This window comes from Ornithodoros turicata, chromosome 2, assembly GCF_037126465.1.
Source record: "Ornithodoros turicata isolate Travis chromosome 2, ASM3712646v1, whole genome shotgun sequence".
Classification (NCBI taxonomy): Eukaryota; Metazoa; Arthropoda; class Arachnida; order Ixodida; family Argasidae; genus Ornithodoros; species Ornithodoros turicata.
This window is the reverse complement of record NC_088202.1, coordinates 106,141,699-106,155,308: the sequence shown is the minus strand read 5'-3', so window position 1 is coordinate 106,155,308 and position 13,610 is coordinate 106,141,699.

Below are 13,610 nucleotides of genomic sequence, written 5' to 3'. Positions count from 1 at the left end.
TATTATTAGGGCCCAACATTTGCAGGTTATATTTTCAGAAAAATCGTGGGGGAGGGGGGGGTAAATATCAGGCCATATTCTGCTTCAGTAATTCGGGTATAATAGGGTTGAACTGAACCAGATTCACCAGAATTCTGTTTGAAGGGGATTGGATCAGACGTAAATCTTTGGTGTTCTCGGCAAGATACACGACACACCGGTAGACACAGAGCATCAATATGTAGTCCATGCATCTAAGAGGAAGCAGGGTCTCTGTTTTGACAGTTTGTATGTGCATATTCATGCATTTAAAACACAGTTTCCGAAGTTCTGTGCTAGTTGTGATGAGTTCGGATTCCCCTGGTCTCGCAGTTTTCTCAGAAATATCAGGTTAAACCCTGTTTTTTTCTGATTTGAATCGGGAGGTAAATATCAGGCACAATCATAAAAAGTCAGGCCCTATATATTATGCACGTTCTGTACCAGAGGTAGTCATCCTAATGAGGGCAGATGGAGTGTATCCGGGCGCAAAGTGTATCTGGGTTCGTCGAGCACACAAATGATGTTGTTACAAGCACTATCATAAATGCAGCTAGAAAGTCTGTTCCGCAAACAACGTGGTTTTGTCGCTAGGCGTCGTAAACTTTGGTGGACGAGTGATTGTGAAAAGGCTCGCAAGGAAGAAAATTGTGCTTGGGTACCCCACTACAACAAATTACTTACGTTCAAGAAAATGCGTGCTGAAGCACGATGGACCTGACGACAAGCCAAGCGAGAATCTTTGAAGTATTTTATATCCTCTCTAAACAAGAACACCGCTACCAAAGTTTTATGAGACAGTCTCAATACGATCAAGGGTGATTACGCGAGTTTCCTTGTTCAGTTACTGCAAATAAATGGTACACCCTGTCAGGGCATAAAGCAACAGGCAGACACACTCGGTGAACACTTCCAGAGTGTCTCAAGCTTGTCGCACTATAGCAAAGACTTCTTAAAAATCAGAGTAAACCGAAAAACAAAATATTCCAAGGGGAACAGGTGACAAGTATGCATATAACATGCCATTTACAATGACTGAATTGTTAAGAGCATTATCATCATCAAAACTATCATCAAAAGTCACAGCTCCAGGACTAGATCACATCACATATTCAATGCTCCGTCGGCTGTAAAGCAAATCACTAGAGGGCCTTCTTGAATTCTACAACGTGGTCTGGCGAGAGGGTCATCTTTCTTCTCTTTGGCAGGTCGCAACTATTACTCCCTCTTAAAACCAGCCCAGAGGCAACACTATCTCCTGTGGACGTCCGAAATAGATCGCAATGTCCACATCCGAAAATGGATGTCCGTGGGACATCTCTCGCGGCGATTTCGAGGATTGTGCGAATGAGGTCCAGGATGGGATGTCACAAGGAGTATTCCTCGCGCGCGAGAGAGACAAACCGCGTTGGTGTAGCAGTGCGCGAGAACTAATCGTATACACGTCACTCTTCCATTTTCCCTCGGAGGCGAGCAGGACTCTCTAATTTGCGGAAGTTCTGTTTTCTCTTTCGAGCATAAACATAAGTCCCATCATAGGCGTCGAGATTTCATTTTGCCGGGGGGGGGGGGGGGGGGAGCGAGCTTCGGTTCAAGAGCGAACGCAGTGTGTGTGTGGGGGGGGGAGGGGGTGACAAGATCACGGTTCCTAGATGAGCTCTCCCATGTTATGCGTGCGTATACGGTACCGTCGGAGCGTCACCGGACTTCCCTCTTGCAGGGCGACTTTTACGCCTTTACTTTTGTCGTGCACGGAATTTCTCACTACTGCGCAGGCAAAATTTTCTTGGATACGTTTTCTAGTATTTTTGTTACGCGCTTCGAGTACACTGATTCCAAAACCCGCAGTGATCTGTGTCTGATTGACATGGACCAGAAAGAAGAATAGATGTATGAAGGGTGTGCAAGTCAAACGGGACTTTCTGTCTCCTGTGTGTACAAATGGCTCGCGCTACTTCTTTTTCGTCATTTTCACACGCGAGCGGCCTCCGCGTTCACCATGTGGTGGTCCAAATAGAAGACACGTGCTGGACAAGATGGCCGACAACTAGGTGAGCGAGCTCATCGAACAGCGAATTGTCGTGAAGTTTCTCGTGAAAGAAGGCGTAAAGTAATCTGAAATTCACAGAAGACTCCAGGCTCAGTATGGCCACGATACACTTAGCCGCAGCAAAGCGCTCGAGTGGTGCAAACGGTTCCGAGACGGCTCATCAGTGCAGGACGATCCCGGCCGGGGCGGCTCAGAGCCCAGTGTCAGAGTTCCTGAGAACATCCAACTTGTGGAGCGCCTGATTCCCAAGGACCGACGGATAAGATGTCTCAATATCAATAGTACATATAGTGCGATCAATTGTGCATATTACTGCCCGGTTCTGAGGGATGTGCATAAGGCGCTGAAGCAAAAGCGTCCGGGCCTCATCACCGAAGGAGTCCTCCTCCTTCAGGACAATGCACGCCCGCATACCGCGCATCTCACGACTCGCACCTGGCAGGAACTTGGCTGGGAGTTGCTGCCACATCCCCCTTACAGTCCAGACCTCGCCCCCAGCGATTTCCATCTCTTTGGGCCACTGAAGGCGTTCCTTGGGGGCCGCCACTTCAGCTGTGACGACGAGGTTAAGAATGCGGTCCGATCATGGCTGCTACGCGCTGGCAAGGATTTCTACGCTACTGGCATCCAAGCCCTCGTGAAACGCTGGGACAAGTGCATTAGTGCAGCTGGAGATTACGTTGAAAAATAAAACTAATTTCTCGCCTGTAAGTTCAGTTTACTTTTGCAAAAAATGAAAAGACCCGGTTTGACTTGAACACCCCTCGTAGTTGTTGTAGGTTAGTTACAGTAATTGTCCCTAGAAAGACTACTGTTGTATGTGCGTCTCGCAATTTTTATTCGGTTTCTACACTGAAATCACGAGTGAAACGAAATGATAGAGATTGGGAACAATTCCTACTCTGTGGTAAAAAAAATGTGTTCCTTCGCATTGCGGACTGTCCTGTGAACCCGTCTACAAGGGCATGAAGTCATTTTTTACACCCTGTTTTCTTCCTATTTAACTGTTAAGTAGTCCAGTAAGATGCACCATGCGAAGTAATTCACACCACGGAGTCATGATTATCGCAGAAATTGAATTTAAAGTATGCCGCAAAAAGCGACCGTGCTCAACGGCGGTGAAGAGCAGTACCAGCCTGTGATCTGCCTGGAAGCTCGCGCTGACGCTATAAGGAGAACGCTCCCTGATTGGTCTAGAGACATGTTTCTGCTACTCCTCTATCGTCTGCTACTCGGCTGTTCGGGTCTCTGAAAAAGCCTTTCTCCTGGCTCGGTAATGATTCGGACGCTCCTTCTAGTCACAATTCTCCAGGAGAATCAACCACCGATGATTGCACAGTGTCGACTACCTCGTAGTAGCGCTGTCGATCCATGTCTTCCGCTGACTGGAACGTGTGACTGTCCGATCCCTCATCATATCGCCGCGGCACCTTTGTTTGCCTTGAAACCGGAACACGTAGCTCTTCAATGTCGAACTTCTTCTCCTCCGTTTGCGTTTTGTTCCAAAAGCGCGAGAAGCCGTGCCGAAGTTAAATATTACCCCCTTTGACATTTTCCACCATTTGTTCTGCTTGGTAAAATCTCAATCCCGGTTTCTATAAAGCTGAGCTTATGGTCACTATGGTCTGAACACGAGGGTCAGGAGCCTGAGCATAAAAAACGTCTCGAATCTTGATAATACCTTCGCGAACCCATTTGCTTTCGCTCTGGCCTCGATTTGTTCCTCTGATGCAATCTCATCACAAAATGTCATCAGTCGGCTGTAATTCTGAACAACCAATCGCAGGGAGGAAGCGTCCAGCGTGTTGGGGAAAATCTCGGGAGCTTGCGTTTCCGTCTTGTTCGCACCCTTGGAATGCATGGAGGCGTTTTGGACCAAGTTTGTCAAGTCTGTTATGACTCCCAAGAAATCACGACACATGTCCAATCGCTGGCTTATGTCCTGGAAGCACTAACGTAAACACGTGCGCAACACAGTATATCGTTCGAGGCTCTTCTTGCCCTGCCACAAAAGAACAATAAATGACTTTCTGTTTGGGGACATGGATGACAGACAGACACTTAATGAATTTGAAAAAGTTGAAAAATGTATGCTGCGCAACATTCACACCATCAGGGTCGGCTATCAGAAGGGCAGACTGCTCAGTTAAACAACAACCACCAGCACTACCGGGCCGACTTCGCGTGAGTTGTAGGCCAAGAAAAAAGCTAGGAAACATTTTTAGACATGGTAGTGCCACGGTGACAATGCGAGGGACAGTGTAGTACCTTTGTATATGACACGGGCATGGTAGCGAGTTAATAACGAACGATTTCAAGTGAGACTTACCGTGAAATAATAACAAAGCGCCGTGGTAAAGTCTCTCAGTTTTACACTTGAAGTTCAACCCTACAGAGCATGGTGACCACGATGTACCTCGAAGCACCGCCGAAACAATGACAGGCGCATGCAGGTTGAAACAAGCAAGTCGCTCACCTCGCTGCTCCGATTTGTGCGGCCCTGCACAGTTGGTGCTCGGCCGTCGGCAGATGCGCTTCGCTCCCGGGCAAGCCCGGCCACATGTCGCGCGTTCCGTTGTGCTAGCGGTGAGATGGGTTGTACTGTGTGTATGTCATTCCGCCGCAAGATGGGATCATTGGTAAAATGGCAAAACGGGGGGGGGGGGGGGGACTAATGTTAACGCATTACTGTCGCATGAATCCCATTCATCACCCTCAATTTTTCATTTATTTCTGGTTGTTGACGGAATATGCGAGCAAGAGTGCATGCAGTGACACGAAGGAAGCCGGAAGAAGGCGGTTCCTTTCGAGACACAATACGGCATAAAGTGGAGATTTGTTTAAAAAATAATGATAAAGGTTTTGTTGTGTTAAACTGGGTTGCTGTTTGCTCTCGCGACGTGCTCTTTCCTTTTTGTAGTGCAGTTGTGTGAAAGAGAGCGTCAAGTTTGTGTGCCTGACCTCTCGGGGGGAGGGGGACTGGGGTTGGCCCCCCAGAAAATTTTCGGGGGCCCAAGCCCTGAAGCCCACGCGCAGTCGGCGCCGTTCCAACTCATGTTGCGAGAGCCGCCCTGCGGTCTCGCCAAGTTGAGGAGAACTTTCTTGGAGCCATGAATGTTTTCTCCGTCGACTGTAGTGAGACACACTTTGCTGCTGAGATTAAGAGTGGCCGGGAGGGATGGGATACCAAAAGGGATAATCCTCCGGCAGACGAGACTTCCCGTCGCTCGGCCCGCCAGTTGCGCTCGTTGTGAGGAGGTGGAGGGGTATTGATGAGGGTGGATGATGAGGGACGAAAGTTCGACCTAACAATACAATATTACATATATTAACTGGGACGCTGCGAAGGAACACATTTTTCACCACGGCGTAGGAATTGTTCGCAATCTCATTTCGTTTCACTCGTGATTTCAGTGTAGAAATCCAATAAAAATTGCGAGAGGCACATACAACAGTCTTCCTAGGGACAGTTACTGCAACCTACGTTGAACAACTACATCAATGCTTTCTTGCCGAATGAATGAATGAATGCTGAATGAATCAGACACAAATCACTGCGAGTTTCGGAATGAGTGTACTCAAAGCGCGTAACAAAAATACTAGAAAACGTTGTAGAATACTAGAAACTCTTGTCACGCTCCCATTATACACACACACACATACACACTTTGGTTTCGCTCTTGGACCGAAGTTCGCTCCGCCCAGGCAAAATGAAAACTTGGCGCCTCAACGAACTCTTCTTCTCTCAGCGTCTTCTCGTCATCGTTTCTGAAGTCCTTCAGTCTCCGCGTTTGTTTCCGTCCGCGTCATTTCAGGATCTCTTTGCAGACGTATACCCAGAGCCGTAGCGATGGGGGGGGGGGGGGGGGGCAGTCCCGGGCGCCCTCGCCAGAGAAGGCGCCGAACGGCAGGCCTGGTAGGTTGTTTGCACAGCATAAAGCGGGAATGAAGAGAATTTGAATTTACGATCCACACAGTGCCAATGAGTGTTTCCTTTTGTTTGTTTACAGAGCTTCTGACGCCAGTGAGGGAGAGAGAGGAGGGGGGGGGGCGCTTCACGTTTACCCTGCCCCGGGCGCTAACCCGCCTCGCGACGGCTCTGCGTATACCTGTTGCTCCTCCTCGGTTTCAGTTGATCGCCATCGTCAGTGCCGCTCTGTAGCAGCTAGGCCTATACGAATATCTCTAGGAAAAAGTGGAATGGCATTCTTGTCAGGAGCTGGGCCTCTGGTGGAACAGCGAGTGCGACGGAAGACAGGTCCGCGGTCGTTTAATTGACCGCTCGTATATTTCGCATGGCCAATGAAATTATTCGTTGCGACTCGGGACACAACACTTTTTTCACTTCACGCAAGGGGGCGCTGAAACGTCAACATCTCAGGCCTGTTGTGATCTCTAACTGGTGCCTTCTCAGTGACACCAAACCCCCCTCCTCCCCCAACCTAACCTTCCCTCTTCTTTCCCACATCTACACGCGAAAGCAGCTGTGCCTATCACAACAGTATTGAGCACTTCTATTACGTGCTGCCAGAAGAAATTTTAAGGTCTAGAGAACCAGTTTCTGCTACTGAATTAGTGCCATCTTGCTCGACGGAACTGCGATTGAATGGGGCCGCCTGGTCACATCGCTGTACTGAAAAACGAGGATATAAGAATAAAATATAGAATAACAGAAGAGTAACGCAAAGTCGTTTGAGCAGTGTAGTTACACCTAATTGAGAGTGATGGAAGGTATACTCTCTGGACTGCCTTTGTGTCCGAAATCCGAACTCCTAGACGGTGATATATTTTCTGAGTGCGGGCCTGTCTTGCAGTTTCGCGTCTTTAGTGACGCGATGGAATTCGTCTTACTTTTGCCAAAAGACTGTTATCGATCTCAATTACTTCACAAGTATTCTTAACACACGAGGCACGTGTGTCTTATATAAGCTTTTATTTTTCATGCCTGAACATTTGCTATGAGCAAAAGGGGAAATTATGGCCGTGCGAATACCGAAACGGCTAATTGAATGTTCGATTCGAATTCCCAATAGAAGGTGCGTCTCTTCCAAACGCGTTCTTGTCTGTTTGTTGCGCGTCTGTTGTCTTTTTGTCTGTTTCCGGGTCGCTTGTCAGCGTTCTCGTCATGAACCAACACGGTCTCGATATTCTCGCACTTTTTCAAATAGAATACATTCGGATAGTTTCAAAACGGTACTCATAAGTCTATAAACGTCACAAGACAGGGTGTGAAAAAGAGCGTTGCTTCACACGTAGATTCCTATGCAGATATCACGTCAGTGTGCTGCCAGTAAATGTGTTACCCCCCCCCCCCCCCCCGATTCACGCTAGCTGTGTACGTGCTAGGTTCGGCTGTACAGTTACTACAACTATTCCATTCGTATGCGCTGCTGTTTTAAAATTACTACTCGCAAAGTCCCCCCCCCCCCCCAAAAAAAAAAAAGTCAAAAAGGTTAGCCCAGCTCGTTAGAACATTGGGAGAGGAATCTTCATTAGCCTCGTTTACATGAACTCGACAGTAGCGGGACGAGTTGGCTAGAGGGTCAACCGGAACCGACGCTGTTTACACGAACTCGCTCCAACCGGAGGCGATCGCAGTGGAGCCGTGGCTGGCACCTTGCGAGTCGAGCGTCGAGCCTAGCCCGGGTGTGTCGAGTCGAGCACAACATATCCCCTGCTGGCGGGTTGACTAGACTCGACGCGACGCGGGGTCAACACGACGCGAGAGCGTTTACATGAGCTAGTCGCACCCCAATTGAACCCGCTTCTGTTGAGTTCATGTAAACGCTGCTATTACGGTGAGCTAGAAGGACTAGCGTCTCTCTCGCAAGGCATAGTACCCATGGTATACTTTCCAGGTACCTTGTCCCTTGCTTGAAGCCGTGCGCGCGACCTTGGACGACACGTGCTCCGTTGCACACCTTGCCAATTTTCGTTGAAATATTACTCCAACAAGCGTAGTTTTCGCGTGTGTAACTGTCCTAACAGTATAAAACGATTTTTTCAAATGCAGCTATCATACCCTCATATCGGGAACCACGTCAGTTGTTCAATATGACTGGAGTGAGATGCTTTTGGTACAATCTGCCGTGTCTTTAGTGCTATAAGAACACAATTCTGCATGCGCGTGCCACGTATCATTCATCATTTAACACTGTTTATGTTGCCGGTGAGCAGTGTGAGCAATGAAGTGTGGGATGGAATCCTCTCGATGTATGGCTTCTCGATGACTGCTTTATTTCCACGTCGCTTGAGTGAAGCGTCGATTTATATAGAACATGAGAGAAGCTACGCCATCCAAACAACTCCCGGACGGAAGCACCCATGCAGTTGTACTTCTCTTTCAATATGCGCCTCTGCGCACGAATTATAAGTCTCAAAATAACGTTAGCATCATTCTCGACGTGAGCAATCCAATAGAGAGTTTTAGCAGACCGTTGATAACCTGGTTTGCGTCGAACCGTATCAACCGGATCCAATCAGTGGATAAGATTCTGAGTCACGCGCGACTACGATTGGTTCCGATACACACGATAACCTTATCAATGGTATACTAAAACTCACTAATATCTTGGCGGGCTACGCCAACCCTCTTTGGTTCGCGTTCTTTTACACCACGCACCTTTCCGAACGTTTAGTTGCCACGATTTATTACTGTTAATTAAGACACTTAATTATAACGTGAAGTCGTCCGAGGTCTCGAGGCATTTGGTAATGTTATCGTATTTCATGGATATAAATTCGAGTTCTTTATAAAAAGAAATGATATTCGCACTCACGTTGATACACGAGCCCAGAGATCAGTCTGAAATCAGCTATCATATCGCCTAAGTGCGTAGTAATTCTACTGAGTGAAACCCCCGAGACGCGGGTGCGAAACAAGGACGACACAACACAGTCTCGTCTGGCAGTTGGAGCATTCCTTATAGCTTACGGAGAGTGTGGCGTCCTTTTTTCGCTCCCTTGTCTTGGGGGTTTCACGCAGTACAGTGTGTCACCAGATAGACTGCGACCTCACCCTTATTGTGCGTAGTAATATTTACCAAGAACGCCAAGAGCAACTTATAAATTAGAAGCAATTAAGTTATTCCCAACTGTCATTTCGGATCAGAAACGGCTGAGTCACGAGTGCAATGAGAGTTGCAGTGCGCCATTATAGACGTAAGAAAAGGAAGAAACAAAGAAAGAGAAAGAAGGGACGACTTTCGCATACCATTCGAAGGGGGTTAAGCATTCCATATATGCGCACGGGGATTTTTTCGGGCATATATTCGCATTCCCTTTCTTCCCTCGCCCAAGAATCGGGTTCTTCCGAAGCAATTTAGCTCTCGCACAGCCATGGCACTTCATTGTGGCTCTTGGGTGGGCGGTGGGAATGTGCCTTCCGGTGCACACGCGGCTTCAATAGACTCATAGGCTGGTCGGCGGAAGTTGACAACCGGACGCAATTCCCGAACTGGAGGGGCTAGCATTGCCCGCGTGAGATGTGCACGACCTCAATGTGAGTGACAGAGATCTCCGTAAGCTATAAGGAATGCCCTGATTGACAGAACTGATGCCAGGAATGCACTGATGTTGCTTTGTGCATGAAACGTATAGTTCATCGATGTATTTCCCGAATGATCTCTCGGCGGAAAAGTAAATAATGACCAAGGCGACGTCAAAATCCGTGAAGGAACTGCGGATCTTTAGTGCCGACGGTCACTGGCGGGCACATGGATGGCGGAATAAGGAATCATACAGCGACTTGTTCTATCGGGGTTGTATCGATCTGTGTGTCACACGTCGAATACTTTGTTGTTCGTCTGGAGATCTAACTGTAAAACAGACGGCTTTCAAGTGGTCACATAGGGCATCTAACCTGACATGAGCCATTGTTGAATTCTATACCGCTTGAAATGTCTGGCTCTGGCTTTGTGCACTTCCTTGTCCATGTGTCAATGTTTTTCTATGAATCGATTACCAACGAAGCACTAAAATAGGAAAACTAGACGACTTGTTGACATTAGGCTGCACGTTGGTAACCCTTGTTACAGCTAAAGTTTTTCTCCCTTATTGCTTCATCTACACACATAAAAAAATCAACCGTCGTAGACAGGAAAAAAAAAAAAGAAAAGAAAAAAAAAAAGAGTCCGGGTCGTGTTTGCAGTGACGGCCTCCGCTTGTTTGGACATCTGTTTGCGATGCTCTCAATGAGTCTGTTTCTTGAAACAAAAGGTGCCGAACGAAGGATATGAAAGATGAAAAGGGTGAAATATGAGGCAGAAAAGAAGGCCGCGATTTCCCACCAGGGGAGAAAGTTGACAGTCCGACTTCCATTAGGCCTCAAGGTAAAGGACTGTCTTCCACGGTCAAAATTCGAACGGTGGTCTTTTTTTATTTTGGAGTGTAAAGTACACGGAATCTGACAGTTGTTTGTATTTTTGCCTCAAAAGATACGCTTGCGTTCGCGATGTCTTTCTGGAAAGAGTTTACTTTAAGATGACGTGGGATGCCCCAGGCTGCACGTTTGAGTTGCAACGTTGGTAAACAGTCGGGCCTGTTTGTCTTGAGGAATTGCGTCCGTGTTGGGTTGGCCATGGCTGAGTTATGGGCATGCTTCTATCCTAGGCGCTGAATGCGGGCGACTATTTCTCATTGACACGCGTCTTCGTCTGACATATCTTAGAGGTTCTACGCTGCGCAGACGGACAATATCAACGCTTAAATTTCCAACAGAAAGATTTTTAAGTAACGTGTAGGTGATGCACTATGCTACGTTTTCTTTTCCGTTTCAGGTGTTCGTAACCTGACGACAGAAAAGGTGTTTTAGGAGAACCGCGTTGTTTCGGCGCGCTACGACTTCGTATATCATCGTATCATCAACACTAGCGCCATCAGATAGTAAAAAGAAGAAAACACCGTTTCTCTTTTCTGAGCATTTCTTATATCGAAACGATCGAAGTCTGTTGTTGTGTCTTAGTCGTTTTTAGTTCAAAGACGCTGTTTAAGATGTAAGGAACTCAATCAGCTCGATTAGCGAGCAGACAAACATTTTTCAGACGGTAGAACTCAAGAAAGGTTATGTGCGCCGCTAAGGAAAGATTAGTGCTCCAATTTCAACGTAATTATACAACATCCGGATATCGATCACGGCAGGCCTAATCTTTTCCTCGTTTAGTTCTGATGATCGGAGCTATATCGAGACATCCTACCCTCTTCAACGGGCGCCAAAGTAGAAGAGTGAACAAAAAATGGGGGAAGACATCGTTGATATCACGCACTGAGTCCATCCATCAAGAAGCGTTTTTTTTTTTTTTGTTGCTCCGAAAATATTACGCCGAAATCGCGGGGGCTTAGATTTTCTGAGTTGAGCAGACTCGTTTTTTATTATCCCTTCTCCGCTAAATTATATACGCACACGAAAGAAACAAAATTTAAGAGTTCACAAAAAACAGCAAAAACACCACGTTCCACGTCGTGGCAAGACTAAGCAAAATATGTGCACTGTAAACCAAAAGAAACTGCCTGAGCACGTTGTTGGGTGCCCTATTTTCTCCAGTTGACACGCCATAATGCGATAGACGATCGTGAGCACCAATGTAGATAATGATACAGCTTGTACAAGTTCATAAAAACATATTTAAGTTAAGTTACTGAGTAACAGGCAAATAAAATGACTGTGTAGAGTGCTAACTACTCGACTTTAAAAAGTAGGATACTCAATACTTAAGAAAGGATGCTATCATGATCGAAACTCACCTCCCCATTTTTTTCTTTATCACATCACATCACATCGCTATCATGATCATCATTTTTGTGGAATGCAGTCCATCAAATTTTTAAAGGTCAGTTGTTTTTCATTGGCTTACTAGTAGGTTTCACATCGATGAATAGAACACACAAGCTCCTTGACCGCCCACGGGTTCTATATAGAACTTCACAGACCTGCGAGCTAGACTACGTGCTGCGGGGTGGGGGGGTCGAAGTAGCTTGCCGTTGTTGGCCGCAATCAAATGGCTAGACTACGTGCTGCTCTCATCTGCCAGCCTGGAGAAAGGCGAATGACGAAAGACAACTCGTGCTACTACGTGCTGCTCTCATCTGTCAGCCTGGAGAAAGGCGAATGGCGAATGACGAAAGACAACTCGTGCTGCTGGTGTGGATGCTCCATGAGCGCCAAGCGAATAAAATATGAAGAACTTTACGACAGTGCGAATAATCGCACCAGCTGGTAAGAGTATCGTTTCTTTATTCTCACGACACACGACATGCCATCATAGTTTCGGCAGTTTCGGTTTCGCATAGCTTTTAGATCGGAGCTGAGCCTTTTTGTTTAACTAGCCTGTTTTTAGCGAAGCTTGTTTTACAGTTTTCTTGTCAGCGAGACCCGCTTTAGAGAAGATGGTGATGTATTATATTTTCGCGAAAAACATTTTAGAGGATGATCTTTCTTAGCGATATGCTAAAATGGTAATGCAAGCCGAGCGTACACAAGACTGGTTAGTGGTTACTAGCAGGGGACTGGCATATTACAGACATAATACTGATTGCTGCAGAATTAACGGCTAATATGATTTGATCAGCATATTTAACACAATAGATCTCTACCCGAGAAACGTCATCATGACGTTGGTAGACGGACTGAAACCGAAACAAAACCGGAAGGGGTGGGCTGGGTTCCACAAATGGGCACTTGTTCGCTGCCTCCTATTCAAAGAAAAGTAGGACCGAAGGTCGCGTCCCTTTCAGGGACCATCGTTATCTCCTCAAGACCGTGGCTTTCGGGCGCGACCTTGTTCGCTCCTAGCTTCCAGCGTAGTTCAACTCTACCAAATTGGTGGCGCTGTCGAACACTATGACGTCATTTGTTTACAAACAGGGAGAGGTCTATAGGAAAAATCCGGGGTAGTTGGTACAGGTTCATGATGGCGAAATGCCGAAATGCTCAGTGGCGAAATGTTCAGTTGAGAGTCTGCAGTTGTCCTGTTTACTTGTTTCTATGTCCTCGCCTTGCTTGCTGCATTTCGCCACCATGTATTATTTAATACTTTACCACATATACTGCCGTAGATGGGACCTACAGATAATACCCCCCCCCCCCCCACACACTATGCTTGAAGTTCGTCCTAATAACGTATAATGAGGTAACAACAACAACTCAATTGTACAAAGGAAACAAAATACCTTTGTATATATGTACGCACATTCACGTAACTATTGTGAACACTTTCAAGTAGGCTAACTTCTTGTATTTAAGACTCACAGAAAAGGTAATATAACGTAATCGACAAATTTCTGTCGCAGGATACTCTACTCCAAAATAGCTGTCGAGGAAAGTGAATCAAGGAGACAGGTGGTACGTAAACGACATTGCCCTAAACGTTTTAAATATTTATTACGCGTACTGCGCTTTCGCAAATAATCAGAACCTCGGTGCAAAAAGTGTAACAGTTGTTTTCTTGGGTAGATATAATTGAGGTTGTGGTGCCCGATCACTAGTTATTTCTCATGGTATGTGTCTGAAATACAGCGGGTAGCATTGCAGACGACAGACTACACA